Source organism: Meleagris gallopavo, chromosome 13 (genome assembly GCF_000146605.3).
Source record: "Meleagris gallopavo isolate NT-WF06-2002-E0010 breed Aviagen turkey brand Nicholas breeding stock chromosome 13, Turkey_5.1, whole genome shotgun sequence".
NCBI lineage: Eukaryota > Metazoa > Chordata > Aves > Galliformes > Phasianidae > Meleagris > Meleagris gallopavo.
In genome coordinates, this window is record NC_015023.2 from 14607368 (window position 1) to 14630015 (window position 22648).

Below are 22648 nucleotides of genomic sequence, written 5' to 3' on the forward strand. Positions count from 1 at the left end.
ACATGTAGCTATCTGTGCTAGCAATCAGGTTTTACAAATCTCTCCCTTCTGAATGTCCCTCAAGCTACTTGCTTCACATTTTAAATTCTCTGACTTCAGCTACCAGACTGACAGCAAAATTCCAAGCACACTGTGGCCTGTTCATAATTCACACATATTGAAAGGCATGGCAAATTGTGATTCACTTGGCTAACTAGCAAGACAGCATATTGCTGGCTTACGTGTACAAATATCTTTTCCTTCCACCATAGTTTGTATATGTATCTCTGTTCACAGATTTCTGTAACCAAATTGTTTCAGCAGCAGTCAGAAACAAAGACTTGTAACAGAGGAAACTTTCTTTAGTCATGCTATAGGAGTACCTGACCAGAGCTTGCAGAATGTGCCAGGTTGACTGAGTCTCAGTTTTGTTACTTACTCGCACAGCTCTGTAACCATATATCAGAATGGGTCAGCAAACAGATTTTCGTAGAACAAAGAAGCAACCACAAGATAAACCCCCCCAAAGCCAGAATTTTCTCTGAGCAACCACAACCCACATAAACCCTTAAAACTGCAAATCTGTTCTTCACCCATCTGTAAATTACAATATTTATATGCTACAGAGATCATGGTGTGCATGGTTAGAACCAGTGAAGAGAGTAAATGTCATTCTTAATTAATAATGGTGACAAGCACTTTCTAGCATTGAAAGGCAAACTGCATCCAAAAACTGCATATTTCCAGCCCTACTGAGCACTGACTCTGAAAGTCAAATGAGCAGCTTTATCTGATTGTTGTTGTTATTAGGGATGCAGTGAAAGCAATGAAAAGTAGGAGTCAAAGTGAGAATTTAAATACATGTCTCTGTGAAAGCCGCTTTCATCTACAGATGGAAAACTCCTAAAAGAATGAGCATGGGGATAGCTGGGATATACAGCAGCTTTAAACATTATTTATTTAGTTACCTGTTGTAGTGATATGCTCAGCTGAGCTGGTTTGTCTCTACTTGTCGCTGGTCTGAGTCAGCCTGGCTCAGAGTTGAACATTTTTCTTCTCCATTCATAGCCCCTGGAATACTGTGCTGCGTTTGCAGCCCAGAATCAGGGTTTGCTGGCAGCCCTCTCTCTTCACTTGGAGAGTTTTTTAAAAGGAGTATAGCTGGCCAGCAGGATGAGGGAGGTTCTTCTCCCCCTCTATTCTGTCCTGATGAGGCCACATCTGGAGTACTGAGTCCAGTTCTGGGCTCCCCAGTTATAGAAATACAGGAAACTTCTTGAGAAAGTCAATCTCTGGAGATATGCAAGACCTGCCTGATTACTTTCCTATGCAACATGCTGTTGGGAACCAGCATTAGCAGACGATCTCTGGAGATCTTTTCCAAACCTATGATTCTGTGATTGTGTGAGATGCATGTCTTGTGACACATTTAACAGTAACCACAGCTTAACTCTGTCATGTACATGTTTCAACAATGACATCAATGAGAATAAAAGCATGTTTAATAATTTGAAGTAGTGTATGTAGAAAAGTTTGGAAACTCAAATTTTTCAAATGTTTTTGAACACATGCATTTCCATCCATCCTTAGGATCTCTTGGAATATGCAGCTGTCAATTTGCTTTAGTTTAACTATGAAAGATGCAAAAAACAGTCTTGAAAATCTAGTTCCAGTGATGTCTCTATCACTCCAGCTTGAATAGTGGACCTGAGTAGTTGCAATCAGTCTACAGCTGCAGTTAGTTTCATCCCCAAAAAGTCTTTTACATCCAGGCCACATCCAGTGGCACAAAAGGAAGTCTTGCCAAGCCATGGAGCTCTTTGTTTCTACTGGATACACAGCAAGTAGCTGCAGTGTCAGAGGTAGCATTGGGCCTTTGGGTTTTAAACCTGGAGAATTACTCCAGTAATGATTACATGAATTGAGTTTTTATGCCTAAGATGTTAAGTTATAAACTTATTTCCAGCCTGTAGCCTGACAGATCAGAAGGGCTGAGGTATTCTACTAACTATGTAGACTCTATCAGTAATTTTCAAAATTTATTACACTTGGAAGGGATCTATTAGAAATAAAGATAAAATCATTCATATCATTGTCTTTTCATACCATTGCATTTCTCACTGCAAAAAAATGGCAGCAGGCTTGATGTGCTGGATTTGAAATATTTATTGTACTGCTAGATCAATCCAAGACCAAACAGTTTTACAGATAACTTTGGCCAGTAATTATATGCAATACTATACACATATGGATCTTCTGTTAAGAATAATCGAGATTGCACACATACGTTAAGGAAAAACAGAGCAACAAGCTCCCCTCCTTTCCTCCCTCAAACACTGGACCACTTCCTTTGCAGGGCAAGCTGTTAAAAATTAAAGCACTTCTCTGAAATCATAATACTTTCTATAACATATGTGAGAATGCAGAAAGCAGTTTGGAAGAGACAGAAACCTAGAGGGGCTGGAAGAGAGCCAAAATGATAAAGAACAATGAGTGGGCTCACTGGTCTGTTGATCTTGGATTCTCCCCAAGTATCATTTATTTCTGTGAGCTGCCGTTTCTTGTCTTTTATTTTTCGTCTTCCTCACACCCTATTTCTTTCTTACAAGACAAGGACAAGAGAAAAAGAGTAAGGCGGTGCAGTGATTTTTAGAGGATAACTGGGAATGAAAAAAATGAGGTGTTTATTAGTACAGGAAATTGGTTTACAGCTTCATAAATTTAAAATAGGCATATCATATTGCGCAGATTATGAAGTGTTAGACTGCTCTACTCAGAGAACTGGACAACCTGCTTTGTAATGCAAAATATACAAGTGCAGTGCAGGTTTACTGGACAGTTAGAGACTACTTAAATCCACTGGACATATACAGAGTCAGGGACAAGCTGAGGTTGAAGGGGGCCTCTGGAGATCTGGTCTGGCCTCCCCCTGCTCAAGGTCAGATCAACCACAGCAGGCTGCTCAGGGTCTCGTCCACCAGTTTGAAATGTCTCCAAGTCCATGTTGCTAAATGAGATGCACTCAAAGATGCTGACAGAACTACCTGATGCCACTGCAAGGATGCCATTATCTATGAAAAGTCATGACAGTTGGGGACTAGAAAAGGTAAATGTTATGCCCATTTTAAAACAGATGAGGACGGTCCAAGGAACTGCTGGCTGAAAAGCCTCAATTCAGTCTCCCTAGCAAGGACTCCTTCCAGATACATAAAGAAACAAAAGAATGATTCATAATATTCTTAAAAACCTAAAGGGGAGCTATAGAGATTTATGTTCAGATTCCTGTAATATTTTTCAGCAAAACAGCAAGAAGCAACAGACATCAATTGTACTAAAAGAAAGCCCATATATTCAGGGAACATTTTTCCATAATACAGGTGGTTAAAATGCTGGAACAGATTTTCAAGGAATGTTGTAGAATAATTATACTTGACAATACTCAGATCTGACTTGACAAAACTCTGATGTACGTTTTCAGGTGACCCTGCTCCAACGCATCATACAAGTATTACTGTCTGGCACACTGGCTGTCTCCCTTATCATTGTGAAGGCAAGTTACAAAATGGTTCTCAAAAAGGGCTTCTTCACAAAAGGAATGTCTGTTAATTTACTTCCACATATTTAAGTAATTCAGTAACAGCAGAGTATCCATCTTCACTTGACAAGGAACTCACGTTTTTCAGGCAGAAAACCAGTCAGAGAAAATATTTTAAAAGGTGGCAAGAATTAAAAACTGAATTGAAGCCTCATGAGTTGCAGATGAGACTTCTCATATTTTAGTAATTTTTCTTCTGTTTCTAGCTGGACTGAAGTCCCAGCCGGAAGTGTACACAGTCTAGTGCATGAGTAATCACAGAATCATTTAGTTTGGAAAAGTCCCTCAAGGTCATGAAGTCCATCAGGAAATGTACCTTCTAATAAAATTATAAAAGTACTAAGTGCAGTCTTAATCTTATTCCCATTGCAATCCTAACTATTATTTGGCATAGTAAAACCCCCCTTCAAAACATCATTGCAGAAGCTTAAATTTGCAATACTGTTCAAAAGAAGCAATTAGCTACTTATTTTTAAGTTGATGACTATCAGTGACCTGTGAGAATTACAACCAAGATCAATATATGCAGTAAACATTGTCAATTTGAATCTTCCAGCCTGCAATAAAGGAGATGCTGCCATTTTCCATGATGAAGTATCTTCCACTTCTAAACTGTAATCAGGTATATAAATACAACATTACTGGATTTTACAATGCAAATTTAGTAATCTCTACATAGCATGTGCAGTGTAAAAGTCCTCAAATGAATAAAATGAAGCACACTGAACAAAAATATGCACAATTTGTTACGCAGAGCATGGAAGGAGTGTTTGCTCAGACAGACTCTGAGCACCATCTGGGAGACAAGTGTTTAGTTTTGCAACAGATTGCATAATTTTCATGAAGAATCTGGAAAAGAGCTCTAAATGCTTTAATAGATAGTTGATTTAACATGCGTTTAATCTTTGTTTTGTGTTGTCTTAAAGGCTATGCATATGTTTTGAATGACAGAAGTAGTCATTAACTTATTACAGTGCTCATCCCTTTGCACAATTTGCTTTCTTTTCATTTCATTGTGTGTGTCTGTATGCATGCAATAGTTCACCTTACAGAGTTGGTTTTCACAGCACATGGTAATTAATCTTAGTAAAAGCCAAGCATCTATTGCATATGCATGGCATTTGATTGATTAGATTAAAAATTTAATGTTACAGTTCATACATTAGCAATACTTCAATATAACATATACCAAGGACTCTACTATCAATAATAAGAATACTTCAAGAACAACACAAATTAACACCTGAAGCATAAAGAATGACCTTGAGAAAATGAAATGCTTTACCTAAAACACACTGCCTCAAACACATTTAAATTGAGCAGTGTGTTTATGTGTTAAAAAGAAGCTGTAGAAAGCACTGCACAGTAGAACAAGAAAACTTAAGGTAAAGAATTTCTCAGTTGGAGCATTTTGGAAGTGATGCAATGTCTAGAAACGATGCACTCCCTTTTAGTTGTTTTAGTAGTGTCAACTAAATATATCTGCTGCACAGTGGTAAAAAGCTCTTCAATGTTCTTTTTGCATAAAATCATTGGGAGACATAAACTGGAGATTCACTTTATTAGACCAAGAAAGTTAGAGAAAAAAATACAAGGAAAATGGGACTATACATATTGAATAAAAAAGTATTATGCGACATTGTTATGATAAAATGAAATACCATCCTTCACTTGGATATCTGCTCTTCTATATCCGAAAGCAAAATCACATCAAAATACTTCTGCAGAGATTGACTTGTAATGCAATACACGGTAGCATCTTTGAACCTTAAGCAATGATAATGCTTTCAAACCTGCTATAAACTGGGTCAACTGTACGAAGAAATTGTAAAAAATGATGCAGTAATTCAATTTAGCACTGTGTGAAAACTGCACAATAGCAGGATTAAAGGGTCTGAAAATGAAGACAAGTTGTTCATTATTAACTCCTTATATGTTGTTCCTTCTGCTTTTTCTAGAATGTCATTTATTTCTAGCTTAGAATTGTAATTTCTGTGTCATGATAGAGTGAATACATTCTGTATTGCCTTCTTTATGAGTACATTGAAGTTTCCTCAAAGGCTTAATAAAGTTTATTAAATAAGTCAGCATTCTCTATTAATTTTATCCACATAGGTAACAAAATAGATTAGGGAAAAAAAAATTATACAATCATGTAAAAGCTTTGGCATGTGTAAAACACAGTCACCTTAAACATAGAGGAAAAAATGTATCAGCTGTATAAATAGGCAAACCACAAGAAAAAAAAAATGTAATGCTAGAACTGTGAACAGAAAGTGCTTGTATGCAAAGGAGGTGCCCTTGTTTTTCCCTTGTAGAATCCAATCATTTAAACAACTGGCCTATTTTGTTACATAGTGATTTTATAAACATAATTTTTTTATGTGACTAATGAGGTCTTTTCTTATCCTAGGCTACTGTGTGTTGTATGTGCATGTGAAAATGTTTTGGGTCATTGTGTGTAACTGCCATGGCCATTCTTTCAGCAGGAATCCCACCTCTGGTATCACAATAGCACTCCATGCCGATCATCACCAGAGCCCAGTGTTCAATTCAGAGGCAATGTCAAAATGAGCAAGAGAAGAGAAGGAAAGAGAAAGAGAAGAGAAACCAGCCTGGATTGATTTAAAGAGCGGGTAATCTTTTAAATCTCCAGATTAATAAAGAAATAAATAAATCTGCTCCAGGGGAGCAATTGTACTTTTGTGCATGAATCTATAAAAAAACCTCCTCTGAATTCTTTACTTTGAAAGCTTAGGTATGTTCTATTAAATTCATTCTGGACCTTCAAAAAGAAAGTTGACAATAGATAGAAGCGTAGTCTTTTGCTATGGAAAACAGCCTTTCTTCCAAACTGTAGTAAGTTTGATCTCACTCTTTTTATGTAATTTAATCATATGCTTAATTGGCAGAGGATTGATTCAAAACTCTACTTGGTACTTAGCATTTGTCCTAACAAATGTCTCCCCACCCAGATCAACCCAAGGCTGTCTGGCCAGGAGCAACTCGGCCACAGCAACATGCCCTGCACGCAATTTCCAGAGGGAGCAGCAAGCCACAGCTGGCTGAAAGGCAGTCTTAGTCCCCCACTTTAGCTGTAGTCGTGGCATTTTTCACATCTAGAACTAAAACTGTTTGGCCCTCCTGATAATTGATATCGGTGACAAATTTTAACAATCCAAACTAAAATAACTTGAATCATGACTTGAGTCATGATCAGCACAGATATTATTACTGATCAAGCAGTCTCAAGCTTAAACTTAGTGACTCAGCTGCATCTTAACAATATGTGTTCTAAAGAATATGCAAAGTGTTAAGTCAACATTAGATGAAAGTAGCTGGGCAGATAGAAAGGCATTCATACAAAGAGACCTCACTCAAAAATGTAGATGGATATCATAAGCAGAAAGTATTTAAAATATACATGACAGGAGAGTTTGGAGAAATAACTGGACAAAAGGGATACAATCTTCTAGCTGTAAAATATCATTAAACAATTAGGGTTCTCCCCAGCTGTGGTCCAAAACTTAAGTTCCTCTCCTCTGGAAGTGATCATTCATTATGGCTCTAGGTTTACTTTTATTTCTAAGAACAAGGAAGGATACCTAAATAAGTGGGAACTAAAACATATTTTTTCTGATGAGTCTAATAAGGCAGTTCAGTTTAGTGATATAAGTTTTTAATGTTTTCTTATAGTCAGTCTCAAGTTTAAGTTATTGGAATTTGCAACTACAAGCTTTGTGCTCTGGAAGTATGCTATTTATACGGAGGGAAAAATCTGTGATCCTGCTGCACTCAGACTGTTGATGTTTTACATATTTTCCAAATGCACAACTAAAGTTCTGAATTTCTCATAATATCATAGTATCCATGTGGAAACTTTCAAGTGAGAGAAATTTCACACTAACAGAATTCAACTGTTTTTGTTCTCATGAAAATCAGTGTACATGGCTAAATTCATGAAACTGAAATGATTAACTAAAGCTTACAGTGTCTACCAGAGTATTAGATTTCCATCATGATCATGCAAGAGAAACAGTTTCTAGATTTCAGAGTCATAGTGTAAAAAGGATGTGTATGCTGTTAGGTACTGTTGCAGAGAGCAGTTCTGCATTGACTATAGCAATGACATGATCAGCAAAAGATTTAAATACTCGAAGTAAAATTCACATGGCACTTGCAAAAGGAAAACTGCAGAAATATACTCCCATTTTTTATAGTTTCTTAGATTCATTAATTTACTTCCTGATCTTGACCACTGTGCTTGCAAAAGCAAGATGTAGTGTGCATTTATGCATACCTTGATGTGTGTTAATTGTCACTATACACAGCAAAGTATGACATTTCAGGCATATGATCCTAAATCTGCTGAAATCAAACTAGCAATTTTTATTTCTCTCCAAATTATTTGAATTGGTCCAGATCAGAAAAAAAGTGATGCATGGTGTATCCCCGAGTGAAGCAACATGAGTCAATTCAGTGCCACAATTTGTGCTTGGCAACAACTTTGGAAAGTGATTGGCAGCTGCCTTTGGTAGGTGTAAATGAAAGGATAGAAGAGCTGTTTACTGTGGAAAAAAACCTTGTATTTTATATGGGGCTCAATAGCAAAGAAACAGGTTTTTAGAAATGACATTTTTGTGGTAGCACCCAATAAGTACCTGTATATGGATATCACTGGTATAGCCAGCCTAAAAAGTCATCATTTGGATGAATCACTTGGCCAAGCGCTAATGTGAATAGAAAAGACAGTTTGCTATCTTGGACTGAACTGGGATAGACATAATCACAGTGTAGGTGAGAGATGGCAGCAAACCATTAACGTACAGAGGATTAAAGCATGAGATGGCAAAGAATAAATGTGGACTACAACATTTGTTTGGTAAGCTAGACATGCAATTAGAGGAAGCAGAAATTTAAGAGTCAATGAAACCTAAAGAGAAGGCAGGCCTGTCTGCTGTGATAAGTTAGTCATTTAGGACTACAACAGGTGTTACTACAGTAATTAGAATATACTGAGTTATCTGATTGGAATTCTTGCATGATGAGAGCATTGCCAACTGCTTTTGATACTGACTGACGGCAGCAGTAACAGGCCAAAAACACCTGTTCTGAAATCTTTTTACCAGCAAGAAGAGAAGATGCTTTTCAGTGGTTTTATTTTTCATCACTTCCCCTTTTTTGTTCTAGCCTCCGAAGTCTTTCATAAACAAATTAACAGTAATGATATTTTAAAGGGTGAGTTGTGCCAGATGTTACTTGAGATCTCTCAAAAAAGAGGTACCATACCATTCTATTTTTCATTTATGAACTTCCCTCTATTATTATATGTGCAAACAAATTTTGGGTTTACTTTGTAAGTCTTTAAAGCTATATATTATTATATTCTGATGTTTGTCATAAGCACTAGCAAAGTTTTTTGCTGTCCAGTCTCTCTCTACTGGAGTTTCAGCTCACTTGAAATGAAAAAGATGATTTGTTGTAGATCAATATTCCCTTAAGATGTAAACACATCAGCTCTTAGAAGTGAAGCAAGAGTACCGGCCAGTACTCTAATGTTAGATCTCTATGGATATCTCAGGGGCGGCAGAAATTGTAATGAGGAATCAATAACTTGAACAAATATCTCTTAGGCCTGAAGGAACCTCTTAGAGTATGTTTGTGTCTTTGTATAACCGGAGCTGGCTTTCTGTAAATGAGATGCAAAATGGAGGAATTCAGGAAATTCATATGGTAGTTTCAATGCCGCACAGGAATGCGAGTTTGATCCCAGAGGTGAGAATGTGCTGTCAGTAATGATATTCTTCCTGCCTAAATTTCTGCTGGAGAAAGTACTCTCTTTCACTCATCCATCTTAGCTGATATACGTTGCTTCCTTTTGCTGTTCAAGAGGATGCTCTATGTCACTCTTGGTATGTCTGTTATACAGTGTTTTATGGTGAAATGAGCAGTTTCAAGTCTACAAATTATGCTGAGTTTTTGCTCTCTCCCATGGTGTCCTTGGATGTGAACAAGCTGAGCTTTCTTGTGTTCATTTAATAGACTAAAAAAAAAAAAAGTCAGGATTGTGCTGCTGGATCATTACAGCCACCCTTTTGCCTCTGAGGGCACAAGAGAATATATTTATATATGTATGAGGGTCTATTTCTTCTATTACCTTAAACTGAAGTGCTCTGGGATGCGTGTCAGACATTTTGCCAGGATGGAGTTTCAGGGCAAGCTGAAAATCTCTGCAGACGAATGCTGAGCATGCGTATCTGTGAGGCAAGCAGGGATCCTTTTGTATATATTAATGATCTGAGATGTGCAGAAAGTCTGCAATTGGCTTGATTTTCAAACAATGCAAGAAAACTTCAGATGCTGCATATTGGGTTTTCTTTACAGTAAGGACCTTTTTCCTTTGTTTTGTGAATGACCTTCCCATTTATAGAGTTCCTCTCTGTTCGCTCAAAGCTATTGTTTTTCTGTGTGTTAATTAAAACCCAGATTAAGTATATAGAAGCACACTCAAGCTTCTGCGCACGCCTGGCTGAAAACAGAGCTGTATGAACAGAAACGCTCTAGCAGAGGTGCGAGTTTTGTCAGTGGAGTAGAATGCCTGAATATGAAAGTCATTATTGGAAGCAGAGTGACATTTAAATTATGCCGCTGTTACTCCTACTGGCTTCCGATGATATATTTTCAGAAAGAAAATTAAACAAGTTACAAGGCACTTAAGTATAATGCTTGAAAATGGTATCTTAATGTGGTTATTAAATGAAATGTTAGCCCCGTGTATCTGTATGATTTCACCATGAATGTGGCATTCAAATCTGACAGTGTGCTTCCTCAAGTCTTTACTGGCACTAACTGGTATCTTATAAACGCTGGCTTTGTGCCATTTCTGTTATACTCATTGTACCCACAGAATAGAATCAGTCATGTAGAGAGGGAAACATCTGGTCAAAAATAATGAAAATAAAACCATAAGCTGCCAACTTGCACTGTCATATGTAAAATACAGCAATGAATCACAAACAAGTACAAAACTAACAAGGAAAAAAGGCCAGTGATAAAGGTGAACCAACTGTAATGCCATGGCCCTCCGAAGAAAGTCATTTGCTGATGGATAGAGGAGTAGAGAAGAAACAGCTTTAGACAAGTGAAGACCAATCCTTCCTTTTGAAAAGAAAGCTTTATCCTTCTTGTCTGAGGCCCCATTTAAAAAAAAAAATATATCTATGGGGTTAACTTCATCAGCTCCACTAACTGCACTCCAGTGAGAGATAAGAAGATAATTAAAATTACCACCATGCTTAATCAACTTGCCAGCATAGGGATACTCTTGAATTGGGACACAATTAAATTAAGCTTAACTCCAAATATATACAAGAAGTAGACATCTGGCAAAGTCTAGCTGAAAAAGCACAAAGCTGCATTATGACAATCTCCAAGGACAAAGGAAATAGAAAGTGAAAGGGTATCAAAGAGCAAGACTTCTGCCAAGTCCTTTAATCTTTGTTTTGTAATGCACACAACCAATCACAAAAAATACTTAACTAGTGATTTCACTCACTTATTGCTAAATCTTTAAACTATTGATTTCACTAGTTTACCCACAGCATACATATATATGAAAACATATGCATCTGTGCTAGTGTTCCTTATTTTTTAATTTTTCAGTAAGCATGACTGTTGAATTTTAAAACAATTTACAACTGCAATTAAAATGTCTGAAAATAATATAAAAGGAAGCAGAATTAGCTAATCACAGACAAAATCAAGGCCCTCCTGGCCTTGAAATCTATATTTCCATGAAAGAAAGTCTTTGAAACTTTGTTGAATCTAAGGATATTAATAAGCAGCATTACAGTTTTATCCTACAAATGACCAAATAATTATTTTTTTGTAATATGTCTGGAAGATATATAGCAGAATCACTACTACTTGTACTGAAACAGAAAGTTGAGAGGATGGTCTGAGCTAGTCTCAGACAGATTATATATTGCAAGTTCTTGATTCCTAATCTTGAGGAATCAAGTGTCTGAGCATACACTAAAAGCTATCTGAAGATGAGAAGGCTTCCATTCAGATCTGGCCTGATGAAAACAGAGTGACTAGCAATTGTGCTCTCACATTCTGATGAGTCAGAACACTTTAAAATAGTTTAGTGTAGAAGTAAATAAATATCTTATTTTCCTCTACAATAGGAACCTTGAAGAAGCTTTTATGTTGTGAAGCTCATGCTTCAGAAGCACATCAAGAAGTTAAGTCATTCACCAAGAGCTGAAACCTAGGATCTGTCAAGGGCTTTCTATTTTAAATGACATTTATCTTCATCTTGCAAAAGTATCACCACATTCCTTTTATTTATCTGTGTGAAGAAAGGCAATAATTTTTTCTTGTCCAACCTGTGGACTTAGTAATTTCATTAGCTTTTGTTTTGTTTTCTATGCTGCTTCTTTGAAATTGTTGTTTCATACATTGCAGAAGGTGGCAGGAGGTTGTAGAAGTATAGAGGGTGATTGAACAAATGAATTTTTTATTTATTCCTTAGTGAGATTCATCTGAATGCTTTGGAATTGCACAAGTGCTCCTGAATTCCCAAGTCTTTCTGTATGGCTCGTTGCAGCCTGACCACAGTGGCCAAGGAGCAGAATATAAATAGAGAGCTTCCTTGTACTGGGACCTAGTGATCTCACTATTGTTTTCTATTTTACATGTTAAATTCAAATATTACAAAATAGTTCAGTGTACCAGATAACAGATTTAAGCCCAAATATATGATGTCTTCCCTATAGCAGCAATCAGTCCTTTCTCAAGTCATTCATTTGATACTCAAATTAAAAGGGGGAATTTATACTTAAATTCCTACCTACACTCCTGAATGAAATGTATCAGAATCCACAATTTATGGGATTTAACTAGACTGCCATCCTGTATTGGAACTGCTAAGTCATGCCCTGAAGCAGTAATTGAGCACCTGATAGGAAGGCAGGGCCAACCCAGGGGAGCTCAGGTGTATGCAATGCATCTGAGTGACTGGAAGGGGTGGAGCCAGGATCCACCCCTTCCCAGACCTTATTTAAGGGTTGGCAGTGGAGGCAAGGGCATCTCGCTGAAGATTTCTGCTATTATGAGGCATTTCAAAAGTAAGTAGATTTGTTCTTTTGTTTTTGCGCCCATGGCTGCTGTGTTTGGACTTGTCCTCATTTGCTGCAGCCAAAGACTTTGGCACTGTGCTATTATTGCTATACTTTCCATTATATTATAGGTTATGCATGCTGTGCTTAATCTAATAGTCTTTTTTGCTATGGTCTTTTCTACTACAATATCCAAATGTATAGCAGGAGACAAATGTTCTTCTAATAAGTTTTCCTGGATGGACAGCAGTACTGTGGGTTGACAGATAGGAGAAGTTGTACCAGAGCTGGGTTTAGGGAACTGCTACAGGTCCTGTACCTCAAGCTAGAGAGTGGAAACTGGAATGTAGAAAGCTCTAGCCAGCTTGGATGGAAGCTCTAGAACTAAGTAGGAAATGAGGCTCTTGATATAGATGCATGATAAAGTTTGTATATGGATGCAAACAGGAGCCTCTGAAACATGGGTTCTGCATCTCGGCATGAGCTGATTTTAATTTAATTTCATAGGAAAGAGAGAGTTACACTGACCATCTTCAGCTGAGGCTAGCAGCTACTCTAAATAGAAGAAAACACCAATATCCAAGGACCTTTGTCTTTATAAAAAGCCTCAGCTCATCAGGTTTGTCAAGTATCACTGGCACGTAAAACACTGAAACAATCTCTCTCCTTCTGCAGAGGAGAGAGTAGTTCAATTCCTGAAGTCTCTAATCAGGCAGAATTTGCTTCTAATTCTCCCTTTACCTTTCAAAACAGCAATAGCACGTCTCTTCATTTCTCTGTTGTGTTCAGCATGTTTTTCACAGTACTGGGTTGTGAAACCAGAACTCCTGTGGACACAGAATCAGAAACATACTTAAGAATTTGTTTGTGGTTCTGAAGTCTTGGGAAATCTCTCAAAAGCTATATGCTTTTAGCCCTGCTGAATTGCTTCTGTCTTCAGATCTAATCTTTTCAGCAGCTGTTTCTCACTTTATTCAGAGTGGCCAGGCTTCTCCCATAGGAAAAATTATGTTTCCAGATTTCCTAAAATTCTATAATTTTTATTCCCACAGTGACATAAAAATAGGTCACACTTTGAATCCTATTTATGCTAGCTTCACAAACTTATTCATTGGTTTTATCATGCAGATGGTTGCATGTAAGAAAACATATTTGTTAAATGTAAATCTTAACTGCTTGGAGTCTCTGTCTCTACATAATATCTAGCCTAATGTCACCACAGGACAACATTTATGTTTTCATTTAAAAATAAAGTAAGCAGATGGGACTTCTCTCATCCATAGAGTAGTAAATTAAAAGCAAAAGTAACCATTTTTTTAATATTGTACTCTGCTGGGATGAGTGTTTGGCATTATGACATCTGGTCTAATTTGAGTATTCTAGTAGCTGCTGTGTAGCATTTACTAAAACTCTGAAATGAATCCTGCTGATATTATTTCTGCATAATCTGTGTGAACACCATAACCCACACAGCAAACCTGTGCGCTTCTGCGTTTCGGTCGAAAACAAACAAAAAGAATGACAAAAAAGCTCAGTACAGACCTCAGTACTTTCATAGCATATGTCAAGTAATAATCACTGTAACTGAGACACTACCATAGAAAGTTAAACTTACACTTGTCCACTATTTGCTTCATAAAACTTTCATTTCAGATTCTGTTTATGAAGACAGCGAGAACCATAAAGAAAAGAGAGGTAACAGTCTGTCAATTTGTATCTTTGAATACTTCCTCCCAAGTAAATAGCTTTTCCTTGTTCTATTAAACACTGATTTTCTGTGAGTCATCTATTAGGAGACCGAGTTATAGATATTCCATATATATAACCAAGTTATTGAGATTCCACTGAATATTAGAAGTGTTTCTTCAATAGGTTGAGATGTTATGGTGCCAAGAAATCATCAATATTAACTTAATCTTTGTCCTTAATTCTAAACTATTAAAACCTGTCATCTTCTACCAGGCACAAAGCGTGCTTAATTTTTGAGAGTTCAACATACTATGCTGCAGGTATGCCATAAAATTGAAGTAGCTCTTTTATCTAAATACATAATTCAAATAAACACACTCAAAAGATAAATGCACAGATGGGGTTTCCCAAGAAATAATGTCTTTTGTTCTATTACAGAATATAGAATTTTCACTTGTAAATCATTGATTTTAATTTGGTCAAAAATTTTACCTTCCAGAAACTATTAGTTGCTAGCTGGTCCCAGTCTAAATCTTAATAAGAAAATCAACACAAGCCTCTCGCTCAGAGATAACGCTATCTAGTAGGACACGTTTGTCTTTCATCCCTTGTATTTAGCTTGGCACTGCAAGTCATAAGGGCTAAAGCCCTTAGGAACATGCTGACCTTCCAGGTATGGCAGGTGACTTCGGCTCCAACTCTGTAAACTCAACACCTATTTTCTAGCTCCAAGGCTGCGTGGAAAGGATAACTTTCTTAGATTTTAGGAGGACGCTTTGGCAATCTAGCCTAAAGATAAGTTCTTTCTATGTATATATTTGTAATTTATTTAGGAAAAATTGGCACTATTACTAAACTACGGGCAAAGGCATTTTCTCAATAAGGTAGAATTAGAGCTTCGTAAGCACTTATGTTCTGCTGCTAGCTAAGAAAGAGGAACAATTATACCAAGTGATATGAGAAAATAGCAAGCCCTGTGTTTATTCAAAGGCTATATGATTACTTTAGTTTATATTTTTGTTCTGACAATAATGATTACCATATTTATGTGAAATATGTTATGAGCAAACATTCTGTTTTCCAATATGTAAAGAAATTGCACTGATAGAAGAAAAGACGTTTTATTCTTAAGTATCCTTAAAATTTGCTGTGCAAAAAATACCATGAACAAATCTGCTATATAGTTATACTTGGGTAGTCTCATATGCCTGGTTACCCTGGAACTTGGGTTTCATGCAGGTGCAGGGCAACATCTAAATTTATGCAATGGAAAATGAATTTTCTCCTGAATCAGCCACCACAACTGCACTTTCATTTGCAGTTGTTAGTATGAAGACTGTTCTCAATGCAGTGCCTCCTATTTTATTATGTTAATCCACAATATCAGAGATGGATGTTGCTGGTGTGGCAACTCTTGACAGCTACGTTGTGACACTAAGGTGAAAGTTTGAGATTGCAGAGACAGGACAGAAGACAACTTTTCCAACATGATAACAGCAAGCTTCATGCTACTGTGGAGCACGTTGCCTGTCTTGACTGGAATGTCCTACCACACCCACTGTATAGCGCAGGTCCTTCTGACTTGCATCAGTTTTGGCTGATGAAGAATGGACTGCATAGGCAACATTTTTCCTACCAACAGCATTGTCCTAGCAGCTGTCAAACAGTGGGTCATCTCTGCTGGTACAGATTTTTACGAGTGTATCTTCTTCATGGCTTGTAAAAATGCTTAGCAAATGGTGATGAATATTTTGAAAAATAGTGTTTTGTAGCTGAGAATTTGCTCTACCAAATTGTGTTGTTATGTTCTTGGTCTCTGTTTTAGTTTTCATTGGAAATAAATAGGAGACGTTACTTTCAGAGCTATCTAAGATTCAAGAGACTTTAATTTGCCTTCTTCCTGAATACACTTAACTACTTACCATATTAGTATTAGTGAAAACCAAATGTTTTTCATGAAGAATTCTGAACAAAAAATGTTAGTGTTTTCCTTTTCAGCCCAGCTTTTATAGAAAGCATAAGGAACTGGAGTCCAAAAGGAAGCATATGCAGAGAGCCATTTAAGATACCCATTTGGAAACCTGATATCAGCTATATCTTAAATAACACCTCTTTCTGTGGACTTAAGGTAAGGGGAAATTCTAACCTTCTTTCTGGTTTTCTTTAGACAAACGTAAATGTAAGATTTCCTGGCTAAAAAGTAGCTGTTTCTTCTACTCTCATTTATATCAGTAGCTAAACTACTCACTGAAGAGGTACTTCAGTTCACAGCTTCTTCTACCCAGGGAATTGAAATTCAAATTCTTATCTGTCTTTCTAAAGAGTACTTCATCACCACTATATGTTGTATGATGTATACATCTGTAAGTATGTAAGAAAGTATTTTTCTGTCATTTTAGAGAAATAGTTTATTTTGCATGACATACTAATACGGGAGTATTTGTGCTCAATTTTCAATGTAAGCTTGTGGTTGGGACTCTATCCTGGTGAGAGGAAAAACATAGGTTCAGATTCCCTAAAATGTGTGAAACAATTCAAAACAGACCTCCTGTGCTCTGCTGTGTTCTGAGTTCTGGATAGAAGGAGTTACTGATTATTGCTCCTGTATTCTTCCACACTTTGAAGTTCTCATGAAACTAAAAATGAGCCTTTTGTGCTGAAACAGTTTTGTTTTTTTTTTTTTCTTTTCAGTACTAACAGACAAAATAGAATCTGGTCTTTGCAAGTAGCATTCCCATGTGGGCTCTGGGAAGATATTTGATTGTCTTTAGGGCAAGAACTAATTCAGAGAAGGGCTCTTTTATTCACCACCTATGAATCCTGACCTTGACCTAGAAAGTCTATCCTCAGTGTTGTATGAGGGGCAATTAAACTTCTGTTAACCAAAACCTCCCTATCACAGCAAAATATGTCAAGTGTATCAGAGCTCAAACCTCCAATCTCATTTTATTCCTTTTAAATGTGCCAAGCTGCCTCAAATTAATTTGAAGGAACTGAGAACAACATTTAATAGTTTTGAGAAACTGGAAGCTCCTTTAATCTCTTTTGGGTTGTTTGGGTGGTTTTTGTTGTTGCAGGGAGAACAGGTTTCCAAAGACACTTCCAAAACCAAACGTGTGGCTCAGATATTTAACTAGTTCATTCAACTCGGCTGCACTGGCCTAAGAAGTTACTGTGCAGCTACTGAATCTTGTAGCTGTTAGTAACAGCTCGTAGGCGTGTTTTTGAATGAATGCAGTGAAGGGAAAACATCAGAGTAACAGGCTTTTCCCCGAGGAGGGGGCAGGCTGGTGTATGTGCATACACTGTTTCCTGATGAGAAGGACTTTCTATTGCCAAGTGGTTAATACACTGATCACTCTTAACCTTTCGCAGGCTCCAAAAAGGTGGAAAGTGTATTCATCTGGAGCACATACTGTTGAACAAATGGTGGTCAGACAGCTCTCTGAGTTTTTACAGAAGGCAAAGACACTTTAAAATTCACAGGTTCTCCAATTCCTGCTGAAGGAGCACAGCGTGATTTTTTTGATACTCAGTCAGTAGTGTCTGACAACAATAAAGGTTTGCATGTCTCTAAAAACTGCAGGTAATATTGCTTTTCTGAGGTCTATACTTCATTATACTAACATTAAATTTAGTTCTTGCTTACTAGCAGGTGCTATTTATACCACAAGAGTATAAGGGATATAATACAGGATATAGATATAAGGGATATATGTTATTATACAATATAGGAGATACAATATAGAGGGAGCTTGGTTACTATTCTACACCAGAGTAAATCTCACTCACTGTAAATCCCCAAATGTTCAATCATTTTCCTAAAGCTTCATTTTCTTATGTTCAGTGCATCCAGAAGCACTTTCTATATTAAGTCCTTGAAAATATGGAAGCTTTACAGCAAGATAGATACTGAAAATGACATGTAACTTAGGTTATCATTTTCCTAGTAAAATCAATGCTTCTAGAATGCTGGATCCTAGAGTTTTGCAATTTTGCATTGATCTCATTTGCCCTCTTTCCCTTGAGAGCCTTTCTGAAATATTGCTGTTGAGTAACATGCTTGCTAGTATGAAGAGAATAGAGAAGGAGAAACCTTTGCTGGTTGAGTAAAATGCAGAATGACACAAAACATCCAATTCAGCCTCCTTTAGGGTGTTTAAGACACAGAACTCATTTTTCTGGATGAAAAGCAGACAGTGACACTGCCAGCAGCAACTGTGTCAGCTCAGGTTCTCCCAGCAGGAGGGACATACAGGGTGGCTGGAGTGGGAAACGTAACAGATGCCACAAATGGAAGCGCTCATTTAGATCCCCCATTTAACTAGATAAAATGAGATGTGGGAAAGTTAGCAGTGACTCTTCAAAATAGGACACATGCAACTGTTCACTAACGAAAAGTATATAACTAATTAATAAGATCTCTTTAAATAAGCTTGCATCCAAAGTGTCCATATCTAGATATAAATGAATAGTGAATGGCTTGATTTATTATCTTCCTTGCAAAAACATTGTGAGAAAAATATGTGAGAACAAAAGGGTAATGAGTCAAGTAGGGAAACTGTTCTCCTCCATCCAGGATACTTTAATAAATTACATAATTTCATTATGTCATATTTAACTTCTTTCAAAAACATTTCTATTGTGTCTCTTTGTAAAGGAAAAAATTGTTTATTTTTTTTAAGAACCTAAATATCAGAATAAGCAAAATATATTTTTAAGGAGAAAAAAAAAAAGGAATTTTGAAGTGGCATTCTTTCTAGATCACCTATATCAACCTTCTATACTACTCTGCACTAATGTGTATGTTGTTCCAAAAGTAAAACCTCCTACTTATGTCCATGGAAACTATATATACTAAGAACACAGTAACACTGTTTGATAGAGGAAATTCTCAGATAAAAATTGCTATTTTTCAAAACACTCACTCCTGTTAGCTCTGCATTCGTGACAGCAATGAACAACAGCCTGCATGCTGAGCTCATAAAAATCTGCACTACTGGAGGTGAACACTGTTGCTTCTCCTGAAATGCACTGTTCATTGCCCTACTGTGTTCACATCCACTATTTGGTCTCCATAAATGTTCAGCAGTCATCAATGAATGTCAGTGGGTGCCATTTTTTCTGCACGGAAGAATTCAGTTCCACACCTTTGCTTCATACACACTTTTCATGTCAGGTGCCATTTTGTCAGACTGCCCCCCCTGCTGCCACCTGTAGCACAGCTACAAAAAGTAAGGGAATATTGGAGGGAAGGTTCATCCTCTACTGCTGTATCACCAACATGTGCCTATGCTGCTGTGGTCAACACAATAAAACAGGAGGCAGTGCTTTTGGAGCAGACCTCATATATAAGGTAGGACTTCATCCTGTATACACTGATAAAATAAAATTTAGTTTTAAAGATAAAATATGAAACAGTCTGCAACTATTTGGATTGTTTCCAAGCCTTTAAAATAAGTGACAGCTATTAAGTTTATCATTTGTCTTTCTGACTAGTGGAATGGTTCTGTGAACAAAGTTGTTTATGTTAACTTGGGATTAATTAATAAAGCAGTTCCTGCAATGATCTGTAAATCATCAAAACCCCAATTAGGAGGGCTACAGCAATTTGTTTTTCTATATAAAGAAAGTTATCATTTCTACTGTTAACTAGAGAAACCAAGACTTGCCTACAAAAATATAAATAACTGATATTTAAAGGAAGGGAAAAAAGTGAATTGCAAACTACAGTTATGGAATTTTTTTTAAATGATTACATTCTGTCCATCTACTTACAAAGATGAGAGATACTTCATTATTGTGTTGTAATTCATCCCTATATACTATTCTATAATGGAGTCTGCCATAATTGCTTTTAGCGGAAGTTTGGTATAATCTCTGAATTGCAACTTAACTAAAATGTGCTATGTCACTTATGACAGTAGAAAAGTGCGGAAATTTATATACAGCAATAAGGCAAAAAGATACAGGAAGGTCCACGGCCCTGCATTATCAGTGGGGTACTCAGCGAATGTGAGGTTACTGCTGTTTAATGAAGCCCAAAGTAGAGAATGTACAATTGAATTTGGTGGCAGACAGGGAATAGCAGTTATGCTTGTCTTTTCTCAGGAATGCTTTTTCTCTACTCTTGACTCTTCTTTTTGAATTCTTACATGAAATCAGTTTGAGTCCCTCAAATATTTATTTCTATAAAGCAGTTACCTGATGGCACTCCTGTCATCGTACCATGAGCATTAGATGTGGCTTGGATAGTACACAGCTCTTCCCAGGAAAGTTACACTCAGTTGCCTGAAGAGAGATGCAAACAGCTTGAGATGGCCAGTGATGAAGATTACAAGTAGCACATAAACATCATTGTTTCCATGGCTTGTTTAATCTGATGAGCACTCTGGGGTTAAAAAATATTGTTCTGTCTGCTGCGTAGTTTGCTTGTGGTTGAGGCAGAGTACATCTGTCAGGGAAAACTAGAGGCAAATACAGCTAGATTAGATATGCCAAAGCTGACTTCCATTGAGGCATGCTTTGTACACAGCTTCTCCTATGTTCAGCTCACCTGGTAACGCCATTCTTCCAGATCACCAGAGTCCAAGGAGGAACCTCAGCTGTGGTAAGGTTTAGGAAGCACGCAGACTTATTCTGGGTCCTGCATGGAAAATTCTGTTAATTGGGTAAGCTCACTCTAGTGTACAGGCACCAACTGGCAGACACAACTTGCACAATGAGAGAGATCCATAATTTTCAGACATAACTAACAATTTGTGACAATAAAGCTGCAACAAGAGCCAAGATGCTGGCATTTCTTGTCACCTATTTCAAGCATGGTAACTAGCATTTGCATTTGTTTCTTTTCCAAAGGCAGTAACTTATTTTTATGAAGTAGGCATTTGATTCATGCATGTTTAGGACAATTTTATTTTTAAAGTTAAGTCTCTAAAGAGTTTAGTCTTGTTTCTCTTAAGAACTCAAACAGCCTTTAATTAAATTAACACTGTATCCATCCACAGAAATGTTGTTATCCATAGGCACTGAGATCAGAACTGTCTCAAAAAGAGCAAATAGCAAAATTGTGATAAAGGAAGGTGAAGATGATGGAACTATATGAAATTCTGCATGTGGTAAAATGAGAATTCTTGGTTAGGATTTCTTATAACAACAAAAGGATGTTCAGTGAATTGGACAGGCACAACCCTTCAAAACCACAGAAGTAAATAGTTGGTTACCACAGAGTACAACTGTCCATCGTCATTCAGAGAAGTGTCATGTTTACAGATAGATAGCTTAATCTCCCTTGTCCAGAGCATACCCCTGGCTCTTAGGATTCCTCAAGAGGGGATGTACAACTTCATTTTTAGATCACACCCTGGGCTACAATACGCAGGATATCAATCACTCCTACCCTGAAGGTTAAACTTAACGCAGAAGCCTATGCATGGTCAGTGCTAGAAAAACATTCAGTATTTGCTATTTGGCTGTGGGCATAAATCTTTAAAGACCCCCAAAAAAGGAAGAAAGTACAAGAAGAGATTTGTAAACGCATAGGAAGAAAGCAGGTAAACCAAGGGGGAGTAGCTTTTTTTTTTTTCTTTTTTTATAGTCTAAATCCATTATTTTGATCCCACAGCAGCAGACTTAACAAAGAGAAGCAATTTGCAACTGAAGAAACATTCACCTGAGCTGGTACTGTCCTAAGCACTGAGTATCATTGTAGAGATGCTAGCTCAAATTCAGAATGGTGTATGGCTGCTGTTGAACAAAGTTAGCTCTGAGCTAAGACCATCTGCCTCTCAGCAGCACACATTAGGCAGCCCAGCACCATGTTGATGTAAACATACTGCTTTACGTTCTGGAACCAGCTCCTGCACAGTCATTCTGTGTTCAGACTGCCCCCCAAGCTCTCTTTCCTTGAAAAAAACCACCTCTCTATTCAAATCAAATGGTGTGCTTTTGTTTATTGGGTGATATTTCTGGGAGAGGGAGTCCTTAATCATTTCTTGTCACAACAAATTTCATAGGCTGTCTGAAAAAGGATGTAGAGTCATTACAGTTAACACTTCTGACGTGGTTTCTTAACAGCTCTTAAGCATCACTTGATGGATGGCTGTCTGGACCCATATCCTCCTTCCTGCTGATATTCCCAACCAAACCCAAGCAATGCAAAATGTCTCAGAATCCCAGCAGTCATCTACTAGCAATAAATTACTACATGGCACTCCAGATCTTTTGCAGTCTTCTATAATACACTAATCCTGTACAGGCTTTT

At 37.2% G+C, this 22648-nt stretch overlaps 2 long non-coding RNA genes across 3 annotated transcripts; one reads left to right on the top strand and one right to left on the bottom strand.

The window, feature by feature from the left end:
- Nucleotides 1-2100: 2100 nt before the first annotated feature.
- Nucleotides 2101-19034, top strand: LOC116217140. Of its 2 annotated transcripts, none has more exons than XR_004161210.1 (5): nt 2101-4196; nt 6061-13315; nt 14350-14391; nt 16384-16513; nt 17761-19034. It is a non-coding gene; the product is annotated as an uncharacterized LOC116217140 (long non-coding RNA). The 2 variants fall into 2 exon arrangements; XR_004161209.1 differs by lacking the exon at nt 2101-4196 and having other exon boundaries at nt 12664-12705; nt 13204-13315.
- On the bottom strand, nt 5121-21955 carry LOC104913041. The gene is made up of 3 exons (XR_004161208.1): nt 20942-21955; nt 20590-20852; nt 5121-13523 (listed from the first exon to the last, which is right to left on the bottom strand). It is a non-coding gene; the product is annotated as an uncharacterized LOC104913041 (long non-coding RNA).
- Between the last annotated feature and the right edge of the window lie 693 nt (nt 21956-22648).